The following is a 16,860-nucleotide window of genomic DNA, read 5'->3' on the forward strand; positions in this document are numbered from 1 at the left end:
TCTGAAATTGTATGCTGTATTGTATACATCTATTTTTCCTTAGCCAATTATGTCTTTCTCATCTGACTCCTATAAGTATCTCAGAGATGATCTTTGATTAAGACACGCATCTTTCTCTATCTTTCTGTCAGAGTAGCTCCCTTCATAGCATAAATTCTGGTTGTCCCTGAGTGCTTGACTTCTGCACTTTTGACTTCATATTAATACTTATTTCCGTAGGTGAGTAACACACAACGAAAACCGACCATTCTTACTCTCACAGCCAGCAGTCCTAACCTGTAATACCTATGATTCACTACAATTACTGTTCCAAGTTTTCTGCTATCTTTGACTTGAAACTAGACTAATCCAGCTCCCACACTTCAGAGCAGTGACTTCAATTAATATACAAACTTTGCAGCTAATTCCTTCTAATTTCATTAGTATCCTAGTTGTTTTGGGCCAAATGCTTTGATTAATCAAACCATGTTATGTGAATTATGTTGTTACTAGTTTTAGAATATATTTTCCTCTTGCAAAAGGATAAAATACCAGTAGAGCAAGTTTCACTTCCCAGCATCAGTAACTCCATAATGTGAAGTCTTACTATGTTCATAGTTCACTTTACCATCAGAGAAACAATCCCTTCTGCACACTGATAACATATCATTAAAAAATACCCCAACTTATAAGGCTGCAAACATTACCAAGTGAAAACAGAAAAACAGATATTTCAAGCAAAAAGGCATTAAAGGTGAAATGTTATTAACATCTGAACAGTAAAAAGCTCAGACAACTCAATATTTTGCTTGGTTTGTGACTTTCATCTTGCACCTTGATGTACATCAGGAGCTGTCATACTCTTGGAGGCATTTATTACTCAGAATTATTTGTATTTGAAAATATGTAAGTATAGCACAGTCTACATCTGTAATGGTCAATTTCTGAAATGGAACTTTCTTTAACTTAAATCGACATAACAAAGTATGTGTCTATCCACAAAAAAATAATGGAGGGTATATATACGGCAATAGATATATAAGTTTCAAGCAAAATAATGCAAGATTATTCATTTTTAACATGTCATAGAACTCATAGTTAGCTGATTTATGCAACACATGAGAATCTTGTTATAATCATTTTATATACAGCAATGAAATTTTTTATTCTCCAAGGTAGCTGCAAGAATTTTTACAATTTAACCAAAAATAATATGAGGTAGAAACTGTATTTTACCCAGCCTTCTCTCCTCCTACATCAAAGTTCTATATGCATAAAATGCCTTGAGTAGTGGTGCAGCTTCCTGGGCCACATCATGACGTCAATACCAGCCAACATTGTATTCTTCCTTTGGCTACAAATGCAGTGAGCTTGGACATCTGGTGTTTTCTTGTCTTGGTTACAGTACAGTGAGTTGGGATAATCGGGCACTCCCTGACCACACCTGAAACTCCTGTTGCCTGGGAAACTCCTGCTACCCGGATCATAGCCTGCTCTGGAAGGAGACAGAAACCCCTGACAAACTTGTGGCCAAATATAGCAAGAACAATGGCCAAATTCAATCGTCTTGCAAGATCCTAAGATATATCCTAATCAAGTGTGATGGATGCGCTCAACCTATTGACCAGACTGGCAGTGGTTTGGTGCAGGGTCTGGATGAGGTGCAGGCCTGCACCGTAGCTGGGCCAAGGGCTCTTCTAGCTTCAATCTGCTCTGAACACCCACAACAGAGCAGAGCAACACAGTAAACGTTGACACAGCTGAGTTTGGAAGACTGATAATGGGTAGCTTTTCCAAACTCATTTATCGGGGAACAAAGAAAGTTGTGGGCACAAGGAACCTCATGGTTACCCTTCCATTGCATATGATTTGACTACAAGCCATTTAGTCTACCCCATGACAGCCTGAGTGAGGCCTCTTTGTGCTCGCCAGGATTGCAGCAGGCTGTGGCCTGGTATTCCCCCAACCCCAGAGCTGAGACACCTCTCTGGGTGGATTTTCCAGAGATATCGATGATCATCCACTGGCAAGAACCAGAGAAAAGTGAGTAATTCACTCTAACTTACTGCAAGTGGATTCGGAGAATAATTTACTGCAAGCATAGTAGGTGAAATGTCTTGGCTGTAGGTTAACCTCTATATCTGTATGTGTGTGTATTTGTGACTGTGTCTGTATGTAAAATTGAATGTTTGTATTTTTCTGTATAAGTGCGTTTGTGTCTACAATTTAATCCCTGTATCTATCTCTGTATGTGTATTGGAGTGTATGATGTAATTTAGTAAACTATCACATATCTTGTGGGAATCTTGCCATTCTCAAATCCACCCAAACTGCTATGCTGATTACAGTAAATTTTATCAAATCACTCTGAAAATTGGCTACTGATTAAGAATTGATAAAAATCACGCACCTAATCTTGTGATTTACCACAAAAGCGCTAATAAATCTTAAATTGCTGCTATCTCAAAGTTGTGTAGGATCCAAAAAGCGCTCATTCACTGACAATTTGGTATAGTCCTTTGTATGTTTCTTCCATGTAGTGAGTAATAGAGTGAACCTTACCATCAATATTTGATGTCACATTTTTACAGATTCACTTTAAAATCACATTTATCGATACCTTTGACAGTGATTTAAAACACTCACCCACAACAAATTGTTATAGTTGGCAGGATCCTAAGTCAGGATTCAATGACAAGTGATTTAAGTGATTTAAAACACTTATCCACAACACCTTGTTTTGTGGATGCTGAGATGAACAATTTCTTTCTCTCGTCTGGAATATGCATGTTATACTAGAGTTTGGGATATAAAATTCTACTTACAACCAAGATTATATATTTTAAAACTTAGGATCTCTTCATATATTTCCTTCCTCCCCACACTCCAAAAAAATCAAGTTTCCCTGTTCCTTGTAACAGAAAGGAGAGACAAACATTAATTCTATAGAGATTAGGGGGTTTACTCAAGAGAAAAAAGTTCTGGATGCTCTTTATATGCATGTTCCAGAATATTTGTAAAATTATCCCCAAATGACTTAATCTAAAACAAAAACGGAATATCACACTGAAAACAATAAAGTTTTCATACTCGAGGGAGTGGGGGTTTTGTTTGTTTGTTTGCTGTTTAATGAATCTACTGCTGTTGAGGTGTCTCATTATTTCAATTCTTTAGATACACTCAGAATGCATCCACTAGAATGAGATCTCTGGCATCCTAAATGGTACCTAGCTGAAGAGTTGAAGTACTTCAGTCCCAAACACAGCTGTCGCCTCATCTTCCTCAGCAACAATATATCTACATAAAAATTCTGCTGGTTTTGCTACTGAAAAGGTAAAAGACTAGTCTGGGCTGACTATCTTAGGTAGTTAAATCCTACCATAATTCTATATTATTTTTTGTCAATACCTAAACCCTAATAGATTTCTCTTAGATGTTCTATATTTAGTTCTAGTATTTTAGTGAAATCATGTTTTCCTGAACATTCAGAAAGCTACAGCACTGTGTAGTCAGTCAACAGGCAGTTTTTAAAAAATCTTCTGTTAATGAAAACGCGAAATGCAAATATACTACAACGATGTAGTGGAAAATTTCTGCTTGAAAGGCTTCATATGACATGTCCCATGCATGCACCAAGGTATTGCCTTAGGACAGAGTGCTTTAGTGCATTAGTTTTCCTCTCTGCACTCCAGAAGATGTCTTAACTAGCGGTCACGGGAACACTCTATAGACACTGCAGAACAAGCTCAAAGATAACAGGCACTACACAATAAATCGATAGACTAGTGTGAAATCATAAGAACTAACTCGTGGAGTGGCATTACTTGTTTGAATCCTTGCCTGCTTTCAGAATTTTGCTGTTATCCACATATGTTCAAGAATAATGCTAGAAAGTGTTGGTCTTCACTTTAAGCCTAAATCTTAAACCAGCTGTGAGGATAAACATTTTTTTTTACAATAAAAAGAATCGATAATTGACTTGACAATATCAGTCTGTGCAAGAAGGTTGGAATTAGGCTGGAAACAAAACATTTGAAACCACCACAGCAGAGCAATTGATTAAATAGTCCTGAGTATGATTAACATCACCAAAGAGATCAAATAATTTTTAAGTGGAACTCAAACTTTTTTCTGTGATATTAAAAATGCTGTTGCTGATGAACCGGTAATTACCTTCCAGCCCTATGTTGCTAATCACACTACTATTCACCCAAAATATATTTTACATACTTACGTCAAATTTTTTAAAAATTACTAGGAAATGAAGATAGAGAAATTCTCTGAAAAAGGAAGAAGTATGCATAACTTCTTAGAGGAAAACCAAGCATGAAGTCTCTCAGTAGTATTAAATATAATGCATAAGCAGATTCAAATTTCTTGAGATTGTTCATCAAGAAAAATGTAAGCTGCAGATCTTAATCTCAGACTTGACACAGTGCAGAAGACTAACACAGCAGTCTTCAATTAGTACTACAGAAAAATTACTGGAGCTATATCCCCTCTAAAACAGGACTAATAATCAAAACCTTACTGTAGGTAGCAAATGTTCCTTTGTACTTTACTGTCATAACATTGAAACTGTCTGTTCTTTGCCTGTACACAGTTGCTTTGTAGTGAAACCAAAGCCAAAGACCAAACAAATGTCACAGCTCAAATTGACTCACAGAAATAATATACATAGATCTTTCTCTTTTGCTGTTTTCAGCCGGTGAGACAGTGTCTGCTGGCAGAATTCCTTTGCACAATATTCTTAAATACATTATTTCAAAGTTATTGAAGTTCATCTTATTTCTATTTTTCTATTATTCAAAGCAATACAGTGTTCTCTGCATGTTTTATTCCTTCCCTGTGATCCTAATGACTCCCAAATATTATGCTATCACTGCTAGCATGATATTGATGGGGTGAGTTAACCCTAGCTGGACACCAGCTGCCCACCAAAGCCACTCTATCATTTTCCTCCTCAGCTGGACAGGGGAGAGAAAGTATAAAAAAAGGCTTGTGGGTTGAGATAAGGACAGGGAGATCATTCAGCAATTACCATCACGGGCAAAACAGACTTGACTTGGGGAAATTAGCTTAATTTATCACCAATCAAATCAGAGAAGGGTAATGAGAAATAAAATCAAAACTTAAAAACACCTTCCCCCCACCCCTCCCTTCTTCCCACGCTTAACTTCATTCCCGATTTTCTTTACCTCCTCCCACACAGTGGTGCAAGGGGATGGAGAATGGGGGTTGCGTTTAGTTAATCACATGTTTCTGCTGCTCCTTCCTCCTCAGGCAGAGGACTCTTCATGCTCTTCCACTGCTCCAACATGGGGTCCCTCTCACAGGGGACAGTCCTCCACAGACTTCTCCAGTGTGAGTCCTTCCCATGGGCTGCAGCTCTTTGTGAACTGCTCCAGCCTGGGTCCCTTCCATGGGGTGCAGTCCTTCAGGAGCTGTGAACCCTGTGGGGTCACAAGTCCTGACAGCAAAGCTGCTCCAGCGTGGGCTTCTCTCTCCACAGGTCCTGGCAGAAGCCTCCTGCAGTGTGGTCTTCCCGCGGAGTCACAACGTCTTTTGGACATCCACCTGCTCTGGCATGAGGTCCTCCGTAGGATGCAGGTGGATATCTGCTTCAGTGTGGACTTCCACGGGCTGCAGGGGGACAGCCCGCCTCACCATGGTCTTCACCACAGGTTGCAGGGGAACCTCTGCTCCGGCACCTTCAGCTCCTCCTCCACCTCCTTCTCCACTGACCTTGGTGTCTGCAGGGTTGTTTCTCTCACGTTATTCTCACTTCTCTCTCCAGCTGAAGTTGCCAGGTTTTTTTTTCCCTTTCTTAAATGCATTATCACAGAGGCACTACCACCGTCGCTCATGGGCTTGGCCTTGCCACACAAACCCAATACAACCACTGTTTTGGTGTTCAAACCTTTTTGTTAGAAGTCATCAACTAAGTTATGGCTTTTTCTCTATTTAGACCCTTGAGCACCTCCCCTAATAAACTGCTTCCAGTCTTGTATTTCCTCTTTCAACTTTACTGCCTTGTTTGTTACTGGTATTTCTCACCTTACAGACTTTGTGTTGATACTCTTATTTTTTACGCAGAACTGGAATAGCTAGGCAGTAACAATAATAATAATATTAAAAATAATTGAATCTTGTATCTTTTGTGGTGTAACCAAGTGATAGTAGCCATGAAGAGCCATCTATTTAAAGACTGCAGAAAGAACTTGAGAATATTTAGCTGAAAACTAAAGTGGAAGTGGAAATAAAATATCTTGTCAGTAATGCTTAATTCATGAAAACAATCTTTGATGTCCAGGGGTCAGGCACCTTTCTCATCTGGAAAATTCCTATGGCTTATGCTTTTCTTTATATCTTAAAACTGTGTCTAGAAATTAGTTTAATTTTCTGTGTGCCTGGAAAAAGAGTTTATCAATTTAAAAATTTTGAAGAGCGATTAAGATCCTATGTTTTAGAAGCAGCCCATTGATTTGTGCAGCCCACAGTGATCTATGCAGGCCTGAAATAAATTTCCTGATTTTACCTTCAATTTGTTATGCCAAAAATAAGAAGATATGTATTACTGCATAGTAGTAGTAGTAGCCATGTTAAGTAAGTAGATGGATATTTGCAAAGAAAATCCATAATTGATCAGCTAAATAAGAAGCCTAATTTTTGAGAATGCCAGTCAAAATTCTCATTTTAGTCAAAACCTACAACTGTCCAGGACACTTGATTATAATAAACTAAATATAGCCTTCAAAATTCAGCTTTTCACACCTCTAGATTGTCTGGATTTTGCCAAAGCAGGCTTATATGGGGTAAAAAATGCCAAAATGTTGTCTTCATGTATATCTTTCACTTCCAATCTACAGTCTATATATTAGGTTAAAAAAAAAAAATAAAATGGCATTTGATGAGCTGGTAAACAGATGTTAGCATTTTCTATATGTTGTCATATCAATACACTTAGTGAATTGAGCAGCTAATGTTTATGTCCAAGTATCAGAGTTACCTACATCGCATGAAACATTCTTAAGGAGATTTATTTATACGAAGCATGAGTTTTTAATTGATAATTAGAATACTTTTGTTCATATATTTCCTTCGAATTTGCATCTCAGTTACATTATGCTTAAAACTTAATTGCATCACAATGCATGTAAATAATCAATGATCCAAAAAAACCATACCCTTATGTTCTGCAGCAGAGTTTCTCCAGTGTCCATATATGCAGAGAGCTGGTTGCTTATCACCATACTGCATTGAAATCATATGAATATGCACTAAGTAATTTTTATTTTTTTTCCCCCCCAGTAAGCGATTGCTGTAGTTGCCTCAGAAACAATCTGGTATCACAGTGGACAAGATAACTTATGTGACTAAAAACAATGGGTGCTCTTACTACTTGTCAAGAATTTATTCAGCACTAGGTGTTTCATCTGAAAACATCTGGAGATTCAGCATATACTTTTATAACCAGAAAAGGTGAATCCCCCTAATACATTAAGGTAGATTATCGCTAAGCGTTACTGTCCTTTACCGTATGTAAAATTCACAAATAAATTTGCAAATACAAAATTGAAGTTCAATTTATAGGAACAGAACTGGAAAGGTCAACTCGGTGGCAGAAGCCAGTCTCCTAGGTATGTATGTGGCCATGTTACATCATCCCTCTCACTAAAAAAAAATCAAGATTAGCTTTAAAACATTGTTTTAAGATGCCATTATTTTGACTTGGTTTCCTCATTACCTCTGTCGAATGGCTGCATGAGAATTCAACTTAATTTTCCATTTTCCAGTGTCCTTTATTAATTTTTATTTTATTTTCATTTGCTTTTGTGCTCATATTGTTGACTAAACATGAATGTTTCTTTTGGTTGTCTTCTTTAATCCCTTTGTTGTTTAACCTAGTAAAACTCAAAATAAGACACTGCTTTAGGCCCTGCTTTTATTTAAATTCCAAATTATTTCCAGTTTTCAATGTTATATAACTAACCCTTCTCCATACAGCTCTAGTGTGAATTCGCATTCCTCACAGATGGATGCCAGGTATTACACATGATTATACATATATATGCATGTTTTTATTGAGTGTTAATATACTTTATGCACCGGTAGTCACTGCTGAACTAAACTTCATGTATCAGCTGCTGTAAGTGCACTCAGGCAAATACATTGTTGAATCAACTGTAGGTTTGTTGTTTTGGTTTTTTTCTGAAGGAGAGTAAATTCGGGTCCAAAGTTATAAAATTTTTGTCAATGAAACTTGTTTTCTCAGAGCTGTTGTGTTAAGGTAGCTATATTTTACCGCTTACCTTCAAAGGCTGAGTTCTACTAAAGCTGATAATATTTTATATAAAGCATCAGGTAACTCCAGTTTCGAAAATGCGGTACTTGTTCTGTCTGGAAATGACAGAATGCAGTAATGGTAATCTTTTATATTTTTTTTTATCAGTAGGTAGCGCTGAGTGTTATTCCATATTATTCATACAACTGTGACAGCGCCTACTTATTTTGTTAATTATAGCACAATAATTGCATGTCAAGGATATAATGCTTCACATGTAGATTGCCTTTAGATTTGAAGGGTAATAACATGAAACACTGCCAAAAAGCAGGATAGTGAAGATGAAGCTGTGTTCTGGTTTTCAGTGTAGGTAACGTTAAATTAAACACTTGCATACGGTACTTACTGCAACTACAAGTACTATAAGTGAGAAGTTTATACGCTTGAACAGCTGGTTTTATACCTGTTGCTTCATTACTTATGTACTGGATAACCTGTTTCTGGAGTTTTCCAGATCTTTGCAGTGAAGTAGAAAAGTAATGCTTATTTTTGAGGTTACTGAAACATTGTGGTATCTGCAAGGGCATACAGCAATGGGAAAACCGCTCAATTTCAGTAATTTACTGCCTCTTTCTAAAAATTATTCAGTCCATTTTTAAAATACAGTCAGATTTTAAATTCTTTATTAAAAAAATAACAGGAAAGAGCTTGCTTTCTGTAATGATACTTGCATTCTTTTCATTTATCACAAAAACTATGTTTCCTATGTCTCAAATACGTAAAATATCTGAAAGCTTTTTGTACTAATGCTGAATATAAAGCTCCCCTGTGCCTTTTGTAACCACCGTAAATCCCACAGATAAGTGAATTACTCTAATTTAATGATTGACGTATGGCTGATGTTTCCAGTTGCCCAACAGATACAACAGTATGCTGCTGTTGCTACCTCCTAGCATGGGGTAAGAGCAATGATTCCTGTACTCAGGGTGGGAAATGCCTCATGCCACCCACTCCAGGTGCTCAGCTCTTGAGGAGAGCAGGAATTCATGGAGCTGGCAAGTTCACTGTTTTCTCAGTAAGTAAGTTGCCATTTAACTTGTTCACTTCTGCCCCGGGTTGACATTCTGGCTGACATCCCTTTATGCCATGTGAGAAGGCTACTTACCTAAGAGACCTCTTTTCCAGGAGGCAGATGCCAAAGTCTCTTTACCTTATATCTCACTTTCTAAGTAGTTTAGTTCCTGCAGTTTCTTTCTCCTGAGTTCTTTATACAGCATAGTGTTGCAGCTGTCTCAGAAAGAAGCTTAATTACCTTTTTATGCCACTAAAAATATAATGAAATGTGTAATCAGAGTAAGACTAAAGTTAAAACAAGTATCAGTAAGTTGAATGTTCCAGTTTTCCTTTTGTTTCCAATCTTCTAAAGTGTCACTTTGTTAAATAGAACAGGAACATATTGAAGTAAAAAAAAAACAACCATAAAACTATTTTTCTAGTGAGCAACATACAATTTCTTTTTAAGGGACAAATAATCATTTGATGACTAAAAGCTTTTCTACATGGTAAAACTGACATTGGCTATAGATTATTTAAATTATCAGTGGTGAGAAGTAAATAATAATTTATGGATGTTGCAAATTATAGCACAGCATTTTTTAAAGGGAAAAGAAAAAAAAAAAAAAACCCAAACAGTTTTGTTCGTTGATTTTCCTCTTTGTCTCTCCCCCTTGCTTCCACTAGCTTTTTCACTTTATTTTATTTTTTGCCACCTGACTGCATCCAAGGTCAGGCTAAATGAGAGACAATCTTGAAACAGATAAGAAATGGCAGAGAATGCATTCAAAACCGAATAATGCAATAACCTGATAGATGCAGTGAAGGAGGTGTCACCAAACCTGAAATTATGCTGTAAGTAATAAATTTTTCTCTGTAATTTCAACCTCTACTAAATACCTAATAAATATTAAGAGGATATGAATTGGCAGAAAAGGTGAAAAATAAAAAATAATTCTAGGGTTAAACAAATTTTTTAATCGAAATGATGTGCCAATGTATCAGTTAGCTCCATGATTTAATTCACTGGCTAAACAACTCCATTGTAAGAGATGTCACTAAATTGAGTATTATTTTCATGGCCATATGTGCTTACTTTTATTGAACAAATTATATATTACAAGGCAATATGTGATCCTAAGTCAAAAAATAATGTCTTCAGAAATTTTGATTGGAAGAATAAACAGCTTTCTTGGTATAACTCCCATCTTTCCTTCCCAAAAAAAAAAAGTTTAAAAAAAATGCTAAGGAAGTTACATAACAGTTTGATAGACTGTGAGGGGTTGCTAGAAAATTATTTGTGATTTAACATTATTTCAACATGGTTTTATTTACATGATCCCTTTTATTCCAGTGCCCAGAACAGACATAAGGCAGAACTGTGGTGGATATGGGTATCATAATACTGATGTTTTCTAACTTATAAATGTCTGCCTTCGCTGACTAATGTTCCTCTTTATTTTGAGTAATTAGCAAATAATTTAGTGTAAGCAAGGCATAAATAGAGGCTAAGCATGAAGTCTCTCTGACAGTGTAAAGTCTTCTTAAGACTGCAGATAGATGGGACAAGGTCACCCAACAGGTATTCCTTCTCAGGAGGTCCACACTACTGTGGCCTCAGAGAGAACCACACTGTCCTACTTCGGAGGTAAAAAAGTAGGGACTAATTAACCCTACTGGAAAAACTTTGAAAAGCGAAGCTAATTAGTAGATAAAACATGGAGCTAATGCATTTACATTGCTTCAAGTTTTTCAGACTACCTTGTTCATAGCAAGCTCGGCAGCAGTGGACTGACTGTATTATGCAGTCGTTATGCTAAACAACTGTGAAAGTAAGTTCTGTGGAGCCTTTTTTTTTTTTTTTTTTTACTTTCAATTCTCTATTGTAAATGTCACACAATACGCTCACCTATTCATACTGTCAGAGCCCCTGACTTTATTATCAGTAATACAAGTCATCTTTTTAAAGACAGGGGTTTAGCTTAATGAGCGTCAAATGGACAAAGGGGAGGACAGGCCATACGTGTTCTCTAGTTTTGTTTAAATCAGAGATTGGGTTTTTTTGTTGTGGATACTTATAATTCATAAAATTATAATTTGTTTCCACTTCAAGGATGAACACATGTAAGAGTCATACATCTATCTGTATCTGAAACTGATAGAGGGAGCAAACCATTTTAACAGATAACCGTTACGTCCATCCAGCATTTGCATTCCAGCAAATATGTTACACTGTAAACTGATCATAAAGTCTTCCTTTTATTTCAGTCTATTGTGGAACAGACTATGGATGTTGCTTTCTTTTTTTCATTTTACTATGGTTTTGTGGGGTTTTTTTCATTCTTAATGATGATTATAAACTAAAGAAAGCATGCTTTTCTTTAATAGATGAGACACAACTATCTGTGTAATCTTACTAAAGATACTTTAGCGTTTTGGCAAGCACATGCTATGGATTTGCTATTATTTGTTCTAATTATTCAGTAGTAACTGATGACAGAATATACCAGTCAATGTGTTGAGTGAAGGTTAAGGTCTGTTCTATATGAATACTGTGGGCTAGATTTCACTTCTGTCTTTCTTGGATTTTAAACAGTTATAACTTAATCGAAAACAAAAGCAGTGGGATTGCATGGGTGTAGTACAAGTGTAACAACATAGCAAAATAGCCTTGTAAGTATTAGATATTCTCAGAAAGCTTTTCAACAGATGCTGTGGTGTTGCTTTTAAAGAGGTTCTTGATGAAATCTACTAAACGCCATTATTTATACCACTTCTTAAGTACAGTTTGGTGGTTCCCTTAGGGATTCATCTTGACTAGTGAAGCGCAACAATATAGGTTGCAGCAGGTACTCCTAAACATCATGTCTGACAGCTTGACAATAAAACAAGCACAATATTTAAGTGTTTCATATTCCAGAGGGACAGGATGAGCTGCTTTCAAAACTCCATGTTCCATTGCAAAATATGTACATGTATCCGTGCATGAGCAAAGGCAGACAATAGATACTGTGTCTCAACTGAGCACTGTTATCCTCAGAATTTTTCTCTTTCTCCTCCAGACTGGGAGTATGGCCCTTTGCAGAGGCTTACATCTTCTTGCAGCTTACGGGGTATCTGCATGGTCTTTGGAGACTGACCTGCGCTTGTTCCTCCTGGACTTTACAGTAAATGGACAAATGCCAGCACTGACCTGAAGGCATTGTGCCTGAGCTAGTACTGTAATCTCTGCTGGGAGCACAGTGGGTTTGGATTGGAGCTGCTGGGCACCCAGCCATCTGAAAGGGAAGATGAAGCAAGGGCAGGTCTGTCTGCCGACAGTGATGGCAAACGTGTAGGCTAAAAAACGGTTGGTCCAGACAGACAGCTGGGGATTTAAAAATGTCTGAGTGTATTTGGAGTCCAAAATTAGGACTGCAGCCCTTGTTCAAGTAATATTTAAGTGTGAGCTTTAGCTCTGCTGTCAGCCAGGAGCATGTGAATTTTACAGATTAGTGTTAGGCAAGAAGACTTAATAACTTAATCAGTGTTTTGGGGGGAAGTTTACATTTTCAGATCCAAATTACTATGATTTTTTTTTTTATGTATTCCCAAGAAGAGAGAACAGCTTTGCTCCAGTTTGTCCATTGTCCAAAATGAGAAGCAATTCATTATATCCGCTTTGCAGTAAGCTTGATGACTACATAGGGGGCACACCAAAGTGAAATTAAGATACTTTATTTTGTTATCTGTTTTTTAAAATGTTAATAAAGGAAATACTTTAAAATCAAATAAAGGTTACCCAGGAAATGGAATCTTACTAACACTGGTGTTGTTTTGAATGGGGTTGTTTAAACAACAAAACCAAGAAAATAGTGAGAAGATATCAGTGGAAGTAGGAACCTGGGATATTGTCTTGACGTAGAAACATGATTATGGATGGGTAAAATGAGAGCTTCAGTCTCTTTTTAAGTGCATAAACAACTGATGTCCAACACAATAAAAGTTTAATATCCTTTTATTCTGTTTAATGGGCTATGATAACTTGGACCATACCTTGCTAGCTTATGAAAACAATTTAACACACCTATTTTCATTAAATGGACAAGTAAAAAATGTGTGTAAAAATATTTTAAAGATTCTAACAGTCATGATTAGGCTGCTGCAAATTAAGAATATATACATAAAATCAACAGTATTGTATTTTTGTTTTTCCTTTGTTGGAAACACATTACTGTATTTCAATAAACGTGTCTGGAAGTGAGAGGAAATCAAATCTAGCATTGCACATCATCTGAGTTTGGAACAGTCAAACTATCTATTCAATATAATAGCTGCAGCTCCAATAAAAATACTGAATATTTTTAGATGTACAGAACATTTTAACATTTTGTCTGAAAGATTTTTCTTAAAATTACTCTGTCTTTAATGTAAGCCTTGGTTTATGGACAAAAGAGCCTCCTACATGTTCATGTGCACGTGCACACACACTTGCACACAATGGTATTTCTTCAAAAACTTTTCTCCCAAGTCAATGACAGCATGCAGAATACTGACAGATAATGACAGGGAACACAGAACATCAACTTTTCTGTCAGTACAGTGAAGAGCTATGCTATACAGCGATTGCAGCAATGTAACTAATTAGTTTATGATGGGTAGTGGTGTGTGTTTGCAATGGGAAAAAGTATTGAGTGGAAGTGATTAACCTATGCACCAAATGCTAGAGGTATATAGGAAGGAAGCAAAAGTAAAATTCCCTACATAAAAGATAAAAATAATTCCAAGAAAACTCAGAAAGTGAATGCAATAAGCTTTTAAAGAACTCTGGGAACAGCAGTAAATGCTGGTTTTAGATAAATCAAACTGAAATATTCTAAAGTTTTTCTAGCTTGGGTGAATCTTTAACGTACCTATTGCCTAGATGTTGTCTCTGAGGGGAAAGAATATCTTACAGAAGGAACATGACATCAAAAATTTAAATAAGGATGAGGAAACTGTTTTCTTACTATCAAAAATAAATCAAGAATCAAGAATAGATTTTTAATGGAGGTCATCTTACCTTTTAGTATTCAGACTACAGCATAAAATATGATATTGCATAATGTCAGTGATATGTCTTGGGTACATTTAAATGACATACTACTGTTAAGGTTTTAGAACATGAATGTGAGTCTTTTGCATATAAATCAGAAAAACGTGTTCAAATTACTACAATTTCAGTCCTGAAATACTGACCTAAACTGCGCATTTTATACAAAGAGGATTTCCCAATTCCATTTTTAGAGGTACGGTGTTTCAAATTGTTGGACTGCTTTAAATACAAATACCAGTTTACATAGCTGTGATGAGGTGTAAATCTTGTAGAGTGTTTTTACTGCTACTGTTCGCTTAAATCCTAGTCAACTAACTTGTACATTAATGATCTGGGGAAAAAAAGGCAGAAATAACCATTATATTTCATTCTTCATTCTTTAAAAAAAAAAAAAAAATCCATGTATATATAAAAATGCCAAATTAAAGTGTAAATTTGGGAGAGATTATTTTTTATTTGTAAAATATGACAATAATTGTACTATTGTGGAATCATCCTTAAAGAAATAATAATAATGTATCTGTATTTGAGCAATAAAATACAAAGAATGTAGTGCATTTAAAGCTCATACATAATTTTAAGCATTGGAGACTGGTCACCCTGAATGGTGGCAGAAGTGTGGGACAATCAAACTTCGCATGTGTTTGTTGTGAGAAATAACCTGTGAAAGAACAGCTTAAAGACAATGTTCAAATAAGGAGATGTGAGCTTGTGATAGGACTTAAAATGTGATCTATGGAGAAAGCATACCGGCGTGAGTAATGAGGTATCCTGGGGGAGAACAGCCCTTCCCTGAGAGATCTCACACAGATATGGCACTCAGTTTTGCAATTATTTACTATCTTATAGTGCTGACATGCATTGGAAACAGCAAAAGTTCATACAGGGCTAAAATCATGGTTTTATCAAGAAAAATCTTCAGATCTAAATATTCCCTAGTCAGGTCAGCAGCATTTAACACTTCTTCAAGTATTGTACTTACAGTGCTGGAGTCCCAAAGGAAATGTAACAAAAAATTTATCAGCAGATCTTACAAGCTGAGGTTACAAGAAAAATTACAGTGATTTAAAGTTGTATTTGACAATGGTGATATATACTTGTTAAAAGATAAGCAAATCCTGGAAGCCTGTTATTTTGAGATTTTGGAAACTAGAAGTTCAATCTTCTGTAGAGATGAGAAGTCATTGCTTCAGTCTGTCTGCAAGGTCTGTGGGGCTCTTGTTAGTCCAAAATTGAAACACATATCCAGAAATTGTATGGAAGTGAAATCAAGTCAAATTACAGTTTGATTCACATGTTGTTAAATCAAAACTTAAATCTTAAAGTAAAAGCAAGAGGCAACCTGACAATGGTCTCGTATATCTGAAAAGACTAATAAGAATGAACAAGAGTCTTTAAGCATCAATCAGCACTCACTGCCTTTTTGAAGAACTGTATCAGCCAATGGTTTATTATTGATGGTGCTTCATCCCACTCAGGTGGGAGATGACCACTGATGTGAAATAAGACAGGTAAGAGTGTTCCCCTTTCTTTCAAGTTGTGTTAATCATTTAAATCAATGACGTATCAGATGTTTCGAATAAGGTGAACACCTTATGCCCAAGATAGCCACATTGTAAGAGCCATAGAAACATAGGAGACTTGAGTGTGAGTGTCCAATCCCACCTGCAAACCAAACCAAAAATTTGGAAGCAGACTACATTTGTACATAGAGCAATGAAGTCCATTTGATGATTTATTCTTTACAGTGGATTCCCTGTATGGTAGAGACACTTTAGTCTGTAGAATAATTTCCTCTTTATAAAGACTGTGAATGCTGCATGGTAATATTTGGAACAGAATATTAAAAATGCAGTTATGTATTGCTGTGTACCAAAGGGTGCATGCTTGAAAGGTTACACGACTAATCACATCATGATAGGCTTTTGTATTCCTGCAGAACATCTGTGACACCTTCTGCACTACATTCGGGAATGCCTTCCAAGAAGTTTTACAAAGTTTTCTATGGAAGCTTTGCATCATTCTGTTGTCCTGCACTATGAGACAGGTCTCGTTTGTAGTGAGAGATGGAATCTTGCGGAACTCAGAAAAGGACCGAGGTCAGAGATATCTCATTGTGTAATATCTTCCTCCCATTCTTTTGTTTCCATAGCATTCTGTCTTTTCATGTATGTGTAAGACAGCCTGATTTTAATTCAAAGAGAAAGTCTTCAGTAAACCTGTGGCATACTGGGCATAGTCTGAGATAAAATAATATTTGACATTAAGCATAACCATTAAGAAATATGGGCATTTAAAAAATCATAGATGACAAGGAGTTACAGACTGTCTAACCTTAGGTGTAGGCAGTAAACACTTTCCTAGGGGGATTAAATGATCAATATGGAAATAGATATTATGGTATATAAAAAATGGTATGGAAAAAGATTCAAAGAGTTTCTTTGAAATTCTGTTTTGCAGAGGGAGTTTA

The sequence above is a fragment of the Leptosomus discolor genome, chromosome 4 (genome assembly GCF_034619465.1).
Source record: "Leptosomus discolor isolate bLepDis1 chromosome 4, bLepDis1.hap2, whole genome shotgun sequence".
Taxonomy (NCBI): domain Eukaryota; kingdom Metazoa; phylum Chordata; class Aves; order Leptosomiformes; family Leptosomidae; genus Leptosomus; species Leptosomus discolor.